This window comes from Megachile rotundata, chromosome 11, assembly GCF_050947335.1.
Source record: "Megachile rotundata isolate GNS110a chromosome 11, iyMegRotu1, whole genome shotgun sequence".
NCBI lineage: Eukaryota > Metazoa > Arthropoda > Insecta > Hymenoptera > Megachilidae > Megachile > Megachile rotundata.
Window position 1 is genome coordinate 8,471,551 of NC_134993.1, and position 13,298 is coordinate 8,484,848.

Consider the following 13,298-nt stretch of genomic DNA (forward strand, 5'->3'; position numbering starts at 1 on the left):
TGTAACAGGCCTTTTATTCTGTTCTCCAGCAATAAGAAAATAAATAAAAAGGTTGGTGTGTGGTTGCAATGGAAGTAATACTTATATAATCATTATGAGATAAAAATGTGTAAATGAATAGATGATGAGATAAAAATTTCAGAAATTTAGAAAATCAGAGTTTGAAAAATTTTTAAATTTGATAATTTTGGAAATTTAAAAAATATGATGTAAAAGTTGTACCTAATTTAAAGACTAGAATATCGTAAGTTGCCATTTACGTCTCGTAAGTATTTTCTTCCGTGGAATTCGCGTTCATCCGTGACTTTCAAATGACTATACCACGAGAACATTTTATACGTCGCTCGTGTACGCTCACTTTCGTAACTGGATCGGATGAGTTGTCTATGGGGCATCAGAGGAGCCTTGGGCACATAGAGATTTATGGCTTCGCTTCATATACGGACGTACTTACATGGAGTGACCAGGAAGAGAAACGTACCGCCGCGTTCGCACAGCACATGTGGCTCGGTTTAAAGGGATAGTCATCTCGGTATACTTTGAATCATCAGACTGGTTCACCTAGATTGCAGCTTCTAAATTATGGATGGAGATTTGGTTTTGTAAATGGTTGTTCTTCGTCACTAATTCTCTTGTAAATTATTTTTATCAAGATATTTAGGTGGTAAAAAAAAGAACATTTAAAGTACGCTCTATTTATAAATTCTCGTTACAATGGTATTTAAGAATGTAGAGCTATAGGTCATGCTGCTTATTTCTTAAGATTATTTATTTCTGTTTTGTTTCTTTAGAATGCTTTAAACAAGAAATTACTTGTATGATAATTTCGAAGTTTGGAAATTCAAAATGTAAAATCAAAAAGTTCTGAAAATTTGGAAATTCTAATATTTCAAAATTGTAGATTCCAGATTTCAAAATTACAAATTTGGAAATTCCATATTACAAAATACCAAATTCCAGATTCAAAAATTCCAAATTTCGAAATTTCATAATTACAAAATTCCAAAATACCAATTTTCAAAATTCCAAGTTTTCAAAATTTTAAATTCTCAAAAATCAAAATTCTCAAAATTCAAAATTAAAAATTCTCAAAATTAAAAATTCTCAAAATTCAAAATTCTCAAAATTCAAAATTCTCAAAATTCAAAATTCTCAAAATTCAAAATTCTCAAAATTCAAAATTCTCAAAATTCAAAATTCTCAAAATTCAAAATTCTCAAAATTCAAAATTCTCAAAATTCAAAATTCTCAAAATTCAAAATTCTCAAAATTCAAAATTCTCAAAATTCAAAATTCTCAAAATTCAAAATTCTCAAAATTCAAAATTCTCAAAATTCCAAATTCTCAAAATTCCAAATTCAAAATTCTCAAAATTCAAAATTCTTAAAATACAAAGTTCTCAAAATTCTAAATTCCAAATTCTCAAAATTCCAATTTGCAAAATTCCAAATTCCAGCTTCAAATATTCAAAACTTTCAAATTTCTAATTTCTAAAAATCAAAAAATCTCAAAATTCCGAAAGTGCCAAAATTTCACAGTTATATAATTCCAAAGTTCCAAATTTCTTTCCCCCAAATACTTCAAATTTGAATATCTGTCATCCAAAATCAGCTCGTGACCTACACCTCGATAATTGCTGACCTAGATTACGCGAAAGTAATTTCGCGTCTCTTCTCCATCACTACTTTTTGCTCCGATATATTCAGAATTTAGTCTAGCCAAGATAATACATTATTAAAGTAGGGGTGAGAGATACATGAACTGTTACTTTGAACTGTTATTATCAATGAAATGCTTTACACATTTAGTTGTTACTTAAACGTTATCTGTAAATATTTTAAACAAGACTGAATATTTTACGGTGCTATGGCAAGATCCTAAATGACGTTAACATGACGCAAAGTCATTGAGATCATAGAGTGTTATCACTAATTGCACAGAAAAAGTTGATTGCTCGTTATATAGAATGAACAGAAAATTTACAAGATTTTCTGAGAGAATTAAATTTGAAAATTCATAAATTTGATAGAAAATTTGTTGAAAAATTGGTAGTTAAAAATTATTTGTAACATACAAAAAATTTGTTAGATAATTTACTATTCGGTATGTAAATTGCATTATACGAAACACCGTGTATATTGCCGGCTATCTTGGAAAGTAACGGGTCATTGGATATCGGCAGACCTATATATCGTTTCCGTTCGTTACACAAAACTCCTCCAGCGTCCAGAGCGTCTGAACCGCGGGGGGGTTTGTTTGATGTATCTCTTCCTTTTGCAATCGTTTTCTACAAACATGCGTCAATGAGCACGACGTCGATATCTCGCGGTTGAATGCCTTGAATCATAATCGCGGAGACACAATACGGCCTTCGATGTCGGTAACATTAACCGCGACTCTCTCCCGGCTCGAGTTCGCGATATCTACTTTCTCCTTTGATTATAGAACGTAATGGAATTTTCACGCCCTTCCCGGCTGCTTCGGTTCGAGATTAGTAAGTACAGTATCTCCGGCGAAAGAATGCGGTTCGCATTGTTTCAGTTTCTTATTGTCCGACATATCGTGAATATCGTTCGTGTAACGTAACGGAACCTAACGCTGCTGGACCAAATCAAATTCCATCATTTATACGTATACATACGTATATACGTTCGCGAGCATGTCAGGACTTTCAGAATACGGTAGGGATAATGGCTACGTGGTGGGAAGGTGCTGCAGTGCTTCGCTTCTGGTTGCGAAATTTTCAATCATCGTGACAGTTTTCAAAATCTTCAACGTTTTGAGCGCTTTGAAGATTTTATTCTTTCGTAAACTTTCGTTTTGAGAAATTTCAGAACCTTCATTAGCTTTAGTAGCTTTTTGAAACATTCTTATAAAACGGGTACCAAGCTTTATGAGGCTCTCAGAAGATGGAGGAGTTTTTCGAGACTTGAAGAATTCTACACATTTTTTTAAGCTTGAGTAGCTTTTCGACACTGTTTGAAATTCAGAAATCCTTGCGAAGCTTATTCGAAGCTTGCGGAGCTTTTTGGAAGCTTTGCGGGGCTTTTGAAAGCCCTGCAAGGTTTGTTGAAGTTTGTCAAACTTTTTGAAGCTCCTCGAGACTTTCTGAAGCTTACCGAGCTTTCTAGAAGCTTACGGAGCTTTTTGGAAGGTTGCGGAGCTTTTTGCAAGCTTGCGGAGCGTTTGGAAGATCTGCAAGATTTTTTAAAGTTTGTCATACTTTTTGAAGCTCCTCGAGACTTTCTGAAAGCTTGCGGAACGTTTGGAAACTTGTAGAGCTTTGTGGAAGCTTGCGGAGTTTTTGGAAGTATGTGGAGTTTTTGGAAGCTTGCGTAGCTTTTTGGATACTTCCGGAGCCTTTTGGAAGCTTGCGCAACTTTTGGAAGTTCCGCAAGGATTGTTGAAGTTTGTCAAACTTTTTGAAGCTCTTTGAGACTGTCTGAAACTTGCAAAGCTTTTTGAAGCTTGTCGAGCTTTCTGAAAACTTGCGAAGCGTTTGGAAACTTGTAGAGCTTTGTGGAAGTTTGCGAAGTTTTTGGAAGCTTGTGGAGCTTTTTAGAAGCTTGCGGAGCTTTTGGAAGATCTGCAAGATGTCTTGAAGTTTGTCAAACCTTTTCAAGCTCTCGAGACTTTCTGAAGCTTGCAGAGTTTTTTGGGAACTTGCGGAGTTTTTGAAGCTGTCGAAACTTTTTTGAAGCTTTCAAAATTTCTTTGAAGCTTACGAAGTTTTATAAAAGCTTATCTGAAAGAAATCTGAAAATTTGAGAATTTGGTAATGGCGGAACTTATATTATAAATTTGAAAGTAAAAAATTTGTGATTCTAGAACTTAGAAGTTGAAAATCTACAAATTGGAAAATTTGTAAGTTAAAAAATGTGGAAATCTGAATTGAAATTTAAGTTTAATAATTGGAATTTAAAAATAAAAAAATGATAAATTTGATCTCCCAGTACAAAAAATTCCAAGTCCACCGAAAAGGATATTCACATTGCACCGAATTGTACGCTTACAAATCCAGTTTTCTAACCTACACTTGTCTCATTTATCTCCGAACAGGATCAAAGAAATTTATACGGTACGTTCACTTCTAAAGTGAGCCGTGTAAACGCGTTGCGCGACTACTATGCCGCGTTCTAACGTGCTTTTCATGAACAGCGACCAGTCGAGTGACTCCTTGTTCCTCAACCCTTCAAAACTGTTTGCTAAACCAAACGGACGCCGCGCCCTCTTCGAAACACAAATCAAAACACGTAATCAACTAAAAGGGATTTGTTTGCAAAGAAAAAAACTGGTTGAGCTACTATAACCGACGGCCAGACGAGACGAGAGAACAGCGGATCTCTCCCCTCTCGTCGGTGGTGTTATACAATATAGAACGTACAGTGGTGTTCAAAGTAATAATCTACAAAAATATTACATTCTGACCGATGCGAAGTGATTGCTCTGTTATATCAAAAAGTACTTTCAGATATATTGTATCGTTTATACTAAATATTCTGTATTAATATTTATAGGAATTGTAAGGGAAACAATTTTATTTGTAATTTAGTATATAGTAATATAAAATTAAAATTATTGAATTCAAAAAATTTTGTAGTTCTTTAATTATTTTCAAAATTTCCAAGCATATAAATTCGAGAATTACCAAATCATAAGACTATCAAATTTTCAAATTTCAAAATTTCAATTTTCAAAATTTCAAAATTTTAAAATTCTTGGGTTTGTAAATCTCAAAATTCTCAAACTTGCAAATCCTAAAATTCTCAAGTTTGCAAATCTCAAAATTCTCAAGTTCGCAAATCTCAAAATTTTCAAATTTTCAAATCTTAAAATTCTCAAGTTTTCAAATCACAAAATTCTCAAATTTGCAAATCTCAAAATTCTCAAGTTTTCAAATCACAAAATTCTCAAGTTTGCAAATCTTAAAATTCTGAAGTTTTCAAATCATAAAATTCTCAAATTTACAAATCTCAAAATTTTCAAGGTTTCAAGTTTTAAAACTTGTATTTTAAATTTTAGTACTTAAAAATATGAAAATTAGGGTAATTCACAATTTTTTAAATTTGAAAAGAAAATATAAAAATTTGGAATCTTCAAATTGTTAAAGTTGAAATTTTTAAAGGTCAAAAATTTAGGAATTCATAAATTTGCAAATTTAAAAATATATGATATATGTGAAATATTTAAAATATACGGAATATATGCAATATATGAAATGTATGAAATATATGCAATATATTGAATGTATAGAAAATGTGGGATATATGAAATGTAGGAAATATATAAAATATGTGAAATATATGAAATATGTGAAATATATGAAATATATGAATTAACTCGCCAGTTATTAAATTCGATAACTCGCGAATAAATATGCAAGATAATTAGCAAGTTAAAATATCCGACAACGTGTGATTTAATTTGAAACATGTCTACCAAGATATTCGATAACTCGAATTATCAAATCTAACAACCGACGAGCGAAAAAATCAAAAAATCTGATAGCAGTATCGTGAGAATCGCATTTTTGTAGGGTGTGGTGGTGTAGCAATCTCGAACGAGGCAACTGTTCGATATCTCGAAAAGTGCCCCCCTCTATCTGGTCTGCGTCTCGTCTCGGTGTCGCCTATCCCAACAAGAGAGGAGACTCGATCGATTCGCGTCGACGTACTACTATGGCCTGCTTACACGGAGAGCACTGACCTCCAAGGTCGCTCTTACGCGGTTGCACGTGCTGTCGCGAATTGACGTAGCCATCTTTTCCCTTCCCCTCACATTGCCGGCCATCGTATCGTGCTCGACTCACAGTTTGCGCTCTATCACCTCATCGCCCCCTTCTCTTTTCTCTTTTTTCTTTTTTCAGAGTGGCTGCTTTTAACTTTCCTTGACTGTCAACTTCTTCCGCCAGCCTCCACGTTGCCCTCGAGTTGCGATAGATACGTGCGAACACACGTGACATACGCGTGCTTTCTTTTTTACTTTTTTTACCTCGCGTTCCGTTTATTTTTCGTTTGTCTTTCGCTCGTGATTGTTCCACTTTCTGTGCGATTTCGAATGGCAATTCGTCAGGGAAGGTTAGGAAGTTAATGTTCATTCATATCGATATTTGGTTGGTCATTGTTTCGATGTTATACCGAGAATGGACGGTGTAATTCCATACAATTGGACGGTTTGAGATTAAGTTCAATTGTATGTGAAGTTTGTGAATGGTTAGGTAGATTTTGGGTGATAAAATATAATGTAACGAGGTAGTTAAAATTAACGTAGCGAGGTTAGATAAAATTTCATTTCACTTAACTTCATGTAATTTGATAATTTAATAGATTTGAGTGCTGGAACCTAATACAATTTTAGCTCAAATTCCTAGAATCAGAAATTTCTAGATTATTAAATTTTCAATTATTCAATTTTTCAATTTGGTAGTTCTTTAATTTTTCAATGTTTCAATTTATCAATTTTTTAATTTTTTAATTTCTTAATTCTTCAATTCTTCAATTTTTCAATTTTTCAATTTCTCAATTTCTCAATTTTTCAATTTCTCAATTATTCTATTTATCAATTTCTCAAGTTTTCAATTTTTTAATTCTTCAATTATTCAATTTCTCAATTATTTTATTATTCAATTATTTTATTAATTTTTCAATATCTTAATTATTGTATTTTTCAATTACTCAATTTTTCAATACTCAAATTATAAATGAGTGAAGAAATACACCGATTTTCTATTTCTTCCCACTTTTAGTTTAGAACCTCTCAAGAACTGCTCTCTGAAATATACACTAAAAGTAAAAAAACCTTCAAGCGTTGAAAAAGCATCTGACGCCCAAACTGCAATGTGTTTATTGTCCAGCCCTATAGAACTAAACATTGAAGAATCCCATCAATCCATGGTGCACTGTCTGTTTCTTCATTCAAACCCATAAACAGCGTTTCTCAACAAGATTCACTTTTACTTCTAAAACATACATTTGTAAGCGTTAATTTGTTGGACGCTTTCTGTGTGCGTGTGTGTGTGTGTGAGTGTGCGTGTCCGTTGCGGGATGCATCGGGGAGTGTCGAGAAGGATCCCGAATGTTCGGGAAGCGTGGCGAGCGGAACAAACAATTGAAAGTTAAGGCTTCCAGAGCCTTCGATACAGAAATTAATAAAAGACGCGAGGACACGCGCCTCGGGGCATTATGTCGCCAACAGTTGTATAGATCACTCGCGGTACCTCGCAAATTTTCAGAAGTGGGATTCGAGGCTAATTAAGTTGCGGTGTGAGTTTGTGGTTTGTGCAAAGTTTTATGTTCTGTGATTGTGCCGTGCAGCAAAGTCTTCCGTTATCTTTCTGTAAAGGTGCTAAGATTAGTTGTGCTTTGTACAAACTGAGTAAACAATGAAAGACCTAAGAAATTTTCGAGTTTCGCAGTTGAAACAAAAATTGGCTGCGTTGGGATTGTCAAGCATAGGCAATAAGCCGGATTTAATTGAAAGGCTAATGGCAGCCGATCCGTCGGGAGCGTGGATGGACGATATAGTTCCAGAAGAAAACGAAGAAGGTGCCGCTGTGTCCAACATGGAGAAGGGAGCGACGGCAGAAATTCAATCGAATAGGGAAAGTGCAGGTACCACAGCTGCAAGCGACGTAAATTTGGCGATTATGTTACGTGAAATGGAATTATTGCGAAGAGAAAAAGACATTATGGAAAGGGAGCTCAAATTAATGCACAGAGAAAATGAATTATTAAGGAACTCACCACAATCTAGTGTGGTTTCGCAGCAAGCACCGCAGGGGACAATTGTGAAGGCGGTGAGTGATTTGTTGTGTGATTTTGACGGAAATAGTCCGTCTTTTGTGCATTGGGAGCGGCAAATAAAATTATTGTGCAGTACGTATCAACTCGACGATAGTGCTGCTAAGATCCTGATTGCAAGCAAGTTAAAGGATAAAGCGCTTGCGTGGTTGCATTCGCGTGTAGAGCATATAGAAATGCCCCTTAACGATCTATTGCTAGAAATGAAGAATATGTTTGATCGGCGTGTCAATAGATTAACATTGCGAAAACAGTTCGAAGAGCGCGTATGGAAACGCGGTGAACCATTCTGTGACTATTATCATTCGAAGTTAGTCATGGGAAATAGTGTGCCGATTGCAGACGAAGAGATTATTGATTATATAATCGATGGTATTCCCGACGTTCATCTTCGAGATCAAGCACGGATTCAACGATTCACGTCTAAAACTGAGTTGCTGGCAGCGTTTGAGAAAATTTCGTTATCTGATCGAAGAGATCGGCCAGTGAGGGAAGGACAAGCTGGAAAAACGGAACCAAGGAATATCAAGGCCAATTTCAAGGAAAGTGCTACCGGACCGTCTAAATCTGTTAGATGCTTTAATTGCGGTAAGAGCGGACACTTCGCCAATGATTGTAAACAAGCGAAAAGAGAGAGAGGTTCATGCTTCAAATGCGGTGAGTCAAACCATACTATTAAAGATTGTCCAAAAAACGAAAGGCCACAGGTAAATTTGATTTCGAAAACGACTAGTCAGGCAGACGAATTTAAAGAAATTGTTATTTTTGATTTGAGCGTACCAGATGTAAAGTGTTGTCTCCAGTTAGAAACTTTGATAGATACTGGTAGTCCGATTACTTTCATTAAAGAAAAATATGTTCCAAGCAGCTTACTTGATAATAGAGACATTACAGAGTCTCAATTTCATGGAATTAATAATAGCGCGTTAAATATCGTAGGTGTTGTCTCGGCAAATATTGTATTGCGCGGTCGTGAGAAAGAAAATTTGTCTATTTTTGTAGTTTCAAACGATACTATGAGTGTGCCAGCTGTTATAGGTAGAGATATTTTGAAAGTGTTTACCATTAGTTTATCCGAGGCACCGAACACTGATGAAAAGGAAAGAAATGACGAAATTATGCACATCGATGTTTCAGAAATCCAAAATGAAAGTACCGATCGATTAAATATAAATCCTGAAATACCTGTTACAGAACAATTAAAATTTGAAAACTTATTTCGATCTCATTATTTAGATGCAAAAAGGCCAGAAGTACCAAAGATTAAAGCAGAGTTAAAACTCACACTTACAGATGATAAACCGTTTCATTTTTCGCCGCGTAGATTGTCTTATTTTGAAAAGAATAAATTGCGAGAAATTATTGATAGTTTGTTAGAGAAAGGTATAATACGAGAAAGTGAATCTGCTTACGCGTCCCCTATAGTTTTGGTTAAAAAGAAAACAGGAGAACTTCGTATGTGCGTAGATTATAGGACGTTAAATAAAGTTATAGCTAGAGAAAATTTTCCGTTACCCATAATTGAGGATCAATTGAAAATAATGCAAGGTAAAACGTATTTCACTGTTTTGGATTTGAAAGATGGATTTTACCATATTAGTATGTCAGAAGAGTCAATTCCATTTACTTCGTTCGTAACGCCGATAGGGCAATACGAATTTTTGAAAATGCCGTTTGGACTGAAACCAGCTCCACAGAGGTTTCAAAGACATGTATGTACTATATTTAAAGATTTAATTGATAGCGGTGATGTTGCTGTTTATATTGATGATTTCGTAATAGCATCTGTCACAATAGAAGATCATTTACGTGTGTTGCAGAAAGTTTTTAAATTATTGATCGACAATCATTTAGTTCTCAGAATTGACAAATGTAAATTTTTACATACTACTATTGATTATTTAGGTTACACTATAAAACGGGAAGGAATACAACCCACTAAAGATGGAATTGAAGCCGTGATTAATTTTCCAATTCCTGAAAATGTACGGAGTGTTCAGAGTTTTCTTGGTCTATGTTCATATTTTCGTAAATTTATTGAAAAATTTTCAATAGTTGCTAAGCCGCTTTATGATTTACTGAGGAAGGACTGTGAATTTAAGTGGGGTGATATAGAGTTGAATGCTTTTAAAACGCTAAAGTCTAAATTAGTAGCCGCGCCAGTATTGGGGATTTATAGTCCGCATGATGTAACCGAACTTCACTGCGATGCTAGTTCGATTGGGTTTGGAGCTGTGTTGATGCAAAAGAAAAGTGATTTAAAATTTCATCCGATCTTTTATTTTTCCAAACGCACTACCGAAACGGAAAGCAAATATCATAGTTTTGAACTGGAGACACTAGCTATTATTTATGCATTAAAGCGATTTCGTAGTTATTTAATAGGTATTAAATTTAAGATCGTTACTGATTGTAATTCGCTTAAGCTTACTTTAGATAAAAAGGAAATAAACCCAAGAATCGCCAGATGGGCTCTTGAACTTGAAAATTATGATTATTCGGTCGAACATAGAAATGGTGAACGTATGAAACATGTAGATGCTTTGAGTCGGGTAACTAATATTATGGTTATCGAAGATAATCCGTTCGAAGTAAATTTAGCACTTTGTCAAGCTCAGGATCCTGTAATGGAAAAGATTATGAAAGAATTAGAAGTTAGTGAGAGCCGTATGTTTGAATTAAGGAATGGTCTTGTTTATAGAAAAAAAAAGAATGAATTATTATTTTATGTGCCTGCGAACATGGAAAGTAATGTATTGTACAGATATCATGATGGTATGGGTCATTTAAGTTATGAAAAGGTTAAAGATGCGATTAAGACGAATTATTGGTTCCCGCAGATGAAGGAAAAGATAGAGTCTCACATAAAAAATTGTTTGAAATGTATTTCTTTTTCACCAAATACAGGTAGAGTCGAGGGGTTTTTGCACCCCATTCCAAAGGGAAACTTACCGTTTATGACCATTCATATTGACCATTATGGTCCCGTAGACAGACAGCGACTCGCGAAACAATATGTTTTTTTGGTAGTAGACGGATTTACTAAATTTGTCAAATTGTATTCAACAAAAACCACAAATAGTAAGGAAGTTATCGCGTGCTTATCACAATATTTTGCTTATTATAGTAAACCCAATACCATTGTGTCAGACCGAGGCACTGCATATACCTCAAAAGAGTTCGAGGACTTTGTGACGAGTAACGATATAAAACACTGTAAAATTTCGACTGCTTCTCCAAAGGCAAATGGGCAGGTTGAAAGGGTCAATCGTGTCCTTACGCCAATGCTTGCCAAATTAACCGACAACGCAATAGGTAATCACTGGTACAAAGTGCTAGAAGAAGTAGAGTATGCGATTAATAATACTGTGCACAAAGCTACACAAGAAACACCGAGTAAATTATTATTTGGCGTCGCGCAAAGAGGAAAAATAACAGACAACGTAAAAGAATATCTTGATTGTGCGGTAAAGACAAATGATAGGGATCTTGAATTGCTTAGAAGCTCGGCAGAAGAAAAAATTGGGAAAAGTCAAATGTATAATAAAAAGTATTTCGATAATAAAAGAAAGGATCCTCATATTTATGATATCGGTGATTATGTAATGATAAAGAATTTTGAAGCAACGTCTGGGGTTTCTAAAAAACTGATACCTCAGTTTAAGGGACCATATGAGATCAAACGGAAATTGCGTAATGACCGATATGTATTGGGCGATATTGAGGGATTCCAAAGAACGCAGAAACCATACATAGGTACTTGGGAAGCTTGTAATATCAGACCGTGGCGCTAGGATGAGGTGTGCTTGTGTTGATTTTGAATTATTTGTATTTTGGTGTTGATTTTGAACTATTTGTATTTTGGCGTTGATTTTGAGTTATTTGTATTTTAGTATTGATTTTGAGTTATTTGTATTTTAGCAGTGATTTTGAGTTATTTGTATTTTGGCGTTGATTTTGAGTTATTTATACTTTAGCTATAAGTCCGGGTCGTACTTTTGTCAGGAAAGGCCGAGTTGTAAGCGTTAATTTGTTGGACGCTTTCTGTGTGCGTGTGTGTGTGTGTGAGTGTGCGTGTCCGTTGCGGGATGCATCGGGGAGTGTCGAGAAGGATCCCGAATGTTCGGGAAGCGTGGCGAGCGGAACAAACAATTGAAAGTTAAGGCTTCCAGAGCCTTCGATACAGAAATTAATAAAAGACGCGAGGACACGCGCCTCGGGGCATTATGTCGCCAACAGTTGTATAGATCACTCGCGGTACCTCGCACATTAATTTTAAAATAACCCAATTCTACGTTTCTAAATTTAAAATTTACTGAACGCTGGACTAACGCCGCCATTTTTCCCTACGCCCCCTTTTTCTGCTATGCCGCCATTTTCTTTAAGAAAAATCTGCTTTTACCGAATGTGGAGGAGAAAAGTACATAAAAAAGTACATAAATGAGAGACACAGAATAATTTAAATTATACAGTTATTCTTGATCAAAAATTATATATCTTGACAGAAATAATTTATATAGTTTAAAATGAGGAATTAAAGATACTTTGCCAGATGACGCGGGAATTTGGAAATTGGGAAGTTTTCGAATTAGAAATTTGGAAATGTGATTTCTAAATTAAATTTGTGAAAATTTGGAAAATTGGAAAATTTGTGAATTGGATAACTAAAATTTGTAAGTTTGAAATTTTAGAAGTCTGATAATTTATGAACTGGGATACATAAAACTTGAAAGTTGGAAAAATTGTAAATGTAAAACTTGAGTATTGGAAAATTTGTAAATATAGAACTTGAGAATTGGAAAAATTACAAACTTGAAACTTAAGAATTGGAAAATTTGTAAATATAGAACTTGAAAATTGGAAAAATTACAAACCTAGAACTTGAGTATTGGAAAATTTACAAACATAAAATTTAAAAATTAAAAACTGTAAATGTAAAACTTAAGAATTAGAAAATTTCTAAACATAAAACTTAAGAATTAAAAAATTTCTAAACATAAAACATTAGAATTAAAAAATTTCTTAACAAAAAACTTACGCATTAGAAAATTTTTAACCACAAAACCTGAGAATTGTAAAATTCCGAATACAAAAGTTTGTAAATCAAACAATTTACAAATTTTCAAATGTAAATTTTGAATGTTTGAAAAGATGTCTAAGCTGTACAATAATCCCGAATCGATGAGAGACGCAGCGTCAGTATCCCCGCGACCCGTGTATGACCCAGGTGAAACCCAGACCGCGGTACACAATCGAAAGCCGTATCCTACCGCAAATATTGGCATAGACCTTGAACACGGTTGCACGTGCGATATTGACTTCCGCGTTCTCGTTACAATTTACGGGTGATTCTTTTGTTGAAATGCATCGGTGAACCGTGTCCAATTAGGCATTCGATGGTATCGACTTACGCCGCTGGCTCGGTTGAGGACAGTGGAATGAAATACGAGACACTTCCTTCCTTGGTGAGTAGGTTCGCGTATGAAACAATTAAGGCAA

General features: G+C 34.7%; 1 protein-coding gene across 5 annotated transcripts in view; it reads left to right on the forward strand.

Annotated features, from left to right (window-relative positions):
• Myc (bHLH transcription factor Myc) overlaps positions 1 to 13,298 on the forward strand; it is a 265,387-nt gene that overhangs the window by 29,614 nt on the left and 222,475 nt on the right. The window lies entirely within an intron of this gene.